The 5000-nt window shown below is 44.6% G+C and overlaps 1 protein-coding gene and 1 pseudogene across 2 annotated transcripts in view; both read right to left on the bottom strand.

Moving 5' to 3' along the window:
• Positions 1–5000, bottom strand: part of fggy (FGGY carbohydrate kinase domain containing) — a 168452-nt gene that overhangs the window by 90174 nt on the left and 73278 nt on the right. The window lies entirely within an intron of this gene.
• LOC311098873 (dynamin-3-like) overlaps positions 1–5000 on the bottom strand; it is a 21106-nt pseudogene that overhangs the window by 738 nt on the left and 15368 nt on the right. Inside the window, exons 7-10 of the transcript in view lie at positions 4403–4517; positions 3495–3671; positions 1750–1976; positions 1266–1448 (exon numbers count right to left, since the gene is read on the bottom strand). The product of the transcript in view is annotated as a dynamin-3-like (transcript). The remainder of the gene's footprint in view (positions 1–1265; positions 1449–1749; positions 1977–3494; positions 3672–4402; positions 4518–5000) is intronic.

The following is a 5000-nucleotide window of genomic DNA, read 5'->3' as shown; positions in this document are numbered from 1 at the left end:
ATTAAGTGTGTGCCTCAGGCCCCTACTCTACAGTTACAGTTCATATAAGGAAATCAGTCAATTGAAATAAATGTATTAGGCCCGAATCTATGGATTTCACATAACTGGGCAGAAGCCCAGCCATGGGTGGGCCTGGGAGGCCATAGGCCCACCCACTTGGGAGCCAGGCCCAGCCAATCAGAATGAGTTTTTCCCCACAAAAGGGCTTTATTACAGACAGAAATACTCCTCAGTTTCATCAGCTGTCCGGGTGGCTGGTCTCAGACGATCCCGCAGGTGAAGAAGCCGGATGTGGAGGTCCTGGGCTTGGCGTGGTTACATGTGGTCTGCGGTTGTGAGGTCGTTGGACGTACTGCTAAATTCCTCTAAAACGACGTTGGAGGCGGCTTATGGTAGAGAAATGAACATTCAATTCTCTGGCAACAGCTCTGGTGGACATTCCTGCAGTCAGCATGCCAATTGCACACCTCCCTCAAAACATGACACATCTGTGGCACTGTGTTGTGTGCAAAACTGCACATTTTAGAGTGGCCTTTTATTGTCCCCAGCACAAGGTGCACCTGTGTAATGATCATGCTGTTTAATCATCTTCTTGATATGCCACAGCTGTCAGGTGGATGGATAATCTGGATAATCTTGGCAAAGGAGAAATGCTCACTAACAGTGATGTAAACAAATTTGTGCACAACATTTTAGAGAAATAAGCTTTTTGTGCGTATGGAACATTTCTGGGATCTTTTATTTCAGCTCATGAAACATGGGACCAACACTTAACATGTTGCGTTTATATTTTTGTTCAGTATAATAACGCATTCAAATATTCCCTTTAAGTAAGACAGTGGAACGTCTATACCTGATGTAGGGAACTGAGTCAGGTTATATGGTCAGGAAAAACTGAGGGTTACCACTAGTAATGGGTACCAAATAGTGTTCAGTGTCTCTATCAGTGGAGGCTAGCGAAGGGAGGACAGCTCATAATAATGGCTGGAACGGAGCATATGGAATGGCATCAAACACATGGATACCATTCCACGAATTCCGCTCCAGCCATTACCACGAGCCTGTCCTCCCCAACGAAGGTGCACCAACCTCCTGTGGTCTCTATGTATATATACCAGACCCTTTTATCCAAAGGCCAAAGTAATTTACAGTGAGTGCATACATTTTTAATTTGTAATCCCTGTGTGAATTAAACCCTTGCTCTTAGCACTCACGATGATGCTGACCAACTGAGCCACAAAGGAACACATATGCCCTGGCCTCACCTGGGGATGCTGGGAGGGGCCCGGTTGGGGCGGCTGGGGACCTGGGGGCTGTCAGCACTGTTGTTGAAGGGCCCCAGGGGTCCTGGGCGGTTAGGAGGGGGTGGAGCCCCTCGCCCCCCTCCGGGACTTGGGCGCTGGCCTGATGACATCCTCCTGGAACCAGTGGGGCTGGTTGGAGGAGACCTGGGGGAGGGGAGATATGGCCCTCAGTGCCCTTTCGTGTATGACATATTCTTGACATAACAGATAAAATAGACTTATTTGTGATTTCCTTTTTTTCTTTTGCAACACTATCCAAGTAATAAATAAAAATAAATAACACTCTTTTATGGGAACAGTGGAAATCAGTGCAAAACCGGGTCTCTTACTGGCCAACCCAACATCTTCACCATTATTAGAACAAGAGTTGACTCCACTATACTATACTTAGATCAATGTCTAAGGTCTATGGTAGTCCTTATCCATGGACTACCAGGATGCCTACCTGTTGCCGCCTCCACTGCGCCAGTCGTTCACGGGCGGCGGCATAGGGGTGGAGATGGTGGTGGTGGAGATGTCTCCTATGATCGCCAGAGCCTCCTTCAGGGACTGGTGGGTCCTGAGGACCTCGTCCCTCCTCTGGACCTGTTCCTGGGACTCATCCATCAGGGCACCCTGGTCCCCGGCCGAGTACAGCTGGGCCAGCAGCTCCGCGTTGATGAAGTCCTTCACCTGGTGGCAGGAGAGAGAATTGATGGATAAATCAATGAATCATTCAAATATGTTTATAAAGCCCTTATTACAACAACGATTGTCAGCTAGTGCTTTACAGTAATCCGGCCTGTTTGATTTACCAGTGCAGAAAGTCTGGAACCAATAGGACCCTGAACAGTTTCTACTTCTAAGCCATAAGACTGCTAAACAAGACTGTTAAATAGCTAATCAAATGGCTACCTGGACTATCTGCATTAACTCACTTTACCCCTATCTATATGTACATAGGTACCTCAATTACCTCGTACCCCTGCACATCGACTCGATACTGGTACTCCCTGTATATAGCTATGTTATTACCTTGTACCCCTGCACATCGACTCGGTACTGGTACTCCCTATATATATATATAGCCATGTTATTACCTCGTACCCCTGCACATCAACTCGGTACTGGTACACCCTGTATATAGCCATGTTATTACCTCGTACCCCTGCACATCAACTCGGTACTGGTACACCCTGTATATAGCCATGTTATTACCTCGTACCCCTGCGCATCAACTCGGTATTTGGTACTCCCTGTATATAGCCACGTTATTACCTCGTACCCCTGCACATCGACTCGGTACTGGTACTCCCTGTATATAGCCATGTTATTACCTCGTACCCCTGAACATCGACTCGGTACTGGTACTCCCTGTATATAGCCATGTTATTACCTCATACCCCTGCACATCGACTCAGTATTGGTAGTCCCTGTATATAGCCATGTTATTACTTGGTACTCTCTGTATATAGCCATGTTATTACCTGGTACTCCCTGTATATAGCCATGTTATTACCTGGTACTCCCTATATATAGCCATGTTATTACCTGATACTTCCTGTATATAGACATGCTATTACCTGGTACTTCCTGTATATAGCCATGTTATTACCTGGTACTTCCTGTATATAGCCATGTTATTACCTGGTACTCCCTGTATATAGCCATGTTATGACCTGGTACTCCCTGTACATAGCCATGTTATTACCTGGTACTTCCTGTATATAGCCATGTTATTACCTGGTACCTCCTGTATATAGCCATGTTATTACCTGGTACTCCCTGTACATAGCCATGTTATTACCTGGTACTCCCTGTATATAGCCATGTTATTACCTGGTACTTCCTGTATATAGCCATGTTATTACCTGGTACTCCCTGTATATAGCCATGTTATTACCTGGTACTCCCTGTATATAGCCATGTTATTTTTACTCTATATTGTTTTTATCTTTATCTTTAACTTTGAATTGTTGGAAAAGGACCCATAAGTAAGCATTTCACTGTCACAGTCTACACCTGTTGTTTATGTGACAAATAAAATGTGATTACATTTTTTATTGATTTGATTTGATTTAGCTTGCCTGGCACAAAGAAACCAATAGAAAAATCTAAAACGTTGCACACCAGTCAGGCTCAAGCTAACGCTGAAGTTATTTTAAAGATTTCAACTACCATTTGAACCCAGGTCTGATAGAGGTCCCTTACATTGCTGATCATGAGGTGCATAATGGTCTTGGGCATGAGGTCGCGGATGCACTTGTTGACGATGGCCATGTAGGAGTCGACCAGGTTGCGGATGGTTTCCACTTTCCGCTCCAGCTGAGGGTCCATGGAAAAGTTGTCCTGGGATGAGGACGAGGAGCCGCCACCCTCACTCTCCACCTGGAGGAAGAAGGCTTTTAGTTTTAACACCCCTGTATTTAGCAATACAGAGCTAGTGGCTTGCATCTTTAGATGCAGAAAACTTGTGTATATCAATGACAAATAATAATAATAATAACTTTATTTTCATTACACACAGAAATCACAAAGCTCTGTACATCAAAGGCTTTTAAAAAGGGCTAAAATCTGTTAGCAAAAATGAGTCACTAGAACGAGTAGCATATCAACAAGATGTAGCCTACAGCTATTGTGACTAGTCATCTTCACACTTACATCAATCTTCAGGGAGAAAGATCGAGAGGATGGAGAGATTCAAGTGATATGATGAGTCACTTGGGAAGTGATAGGACAGATATGACTTTTTTAAATTGTAAAAACATACACTGGATTATACATCCAAAATGCATATTTAGCAAAGTACATAACCATGCAAGCACACAGGTTTAAGAATTTTTTTTAAATAATAAGGATAGATATGACATAACAGAAGAGCAACATGGGAAGGGAGTGAGGGGTAGTCATGGGTAATACGGAACAGGACAAACAGGGCAGATGTGGTGGACAGGATTTACAGTGAGTCAGTGACTAATATGGGGTGATGCCACAGGGTGGTGGGCACCAGGGTCGGGGTCAATTCCATTTAGATTCAGCCAATTCGGTTCACTTCATGAATAGACTGAATGGAAATGGAATTGTCCCCAACCCTGGTGGCCCGTGCAGTAGTCACTCACATTAGAAGATCTTTCGGGGTAGACTCCAGCGCGCAGGAGAGAAGCCCTCCAACTGTCCACCTCATCCTGAGTGTCACAGGCCAGCTCCAGGAAACGGTTGTCCTTGTACACATTCCTGTTGGACCACAACACAGGGGAGGGGAGGAGGAAGTTAGTTACACTGACCTTAGGGGTCAAGGCAGGGGGTGGCAGGCCCATCTAGTTAAATAAAGCCTAGGAAGAGAAGAAGCCCACCAGACTCTTGGGTTTCTGTCTTCCTGTACAATCTGTATTATTATTATTAGAAGTAGTGGTACTAAAGTAGGAATATTTAAAGTAAAAGTACACTCTTAGAAAAAAAGGTGCCATCTAGAACCTAAAAGGGTTATTCGGCTGTCCCCATAGGTGAACCCTTTGAATAACCATTTTTGGTTCCAGGTAGAACCCTTATGGGTTTCACAGAGGGTTCTACCTGGAAACAAACAGGGTTCTACATGGAACCAAAAAGGGTCCCCTATGGGCACAGCCGAAGAACCCTTTTGGAACCCTTTTTTTGAAGAGTGTAGCGCTACAATATTAAAAGTAACTTTATTAGGATGTGTCTGTCTGGTTCCAATAG

The sequence above is a fragment of the Coregonus lavaretus genome (assembly GCF_964263955.1).
Source record: "Coregonus lavaretus genome assembly, chromosome: 23".
In the NCBI taxonomy this organism is placed as follows: Eukaryota; Metazoa; Chordata; class Actinopteri; order Salmoniformes; family Salmonidae; genus Coregonus; species Coregonus lavaretus.
Note: the sequence above shows the minus strand (reverse complement) of the source record. Positions and strands in the feature narration are given on the sequence as shown.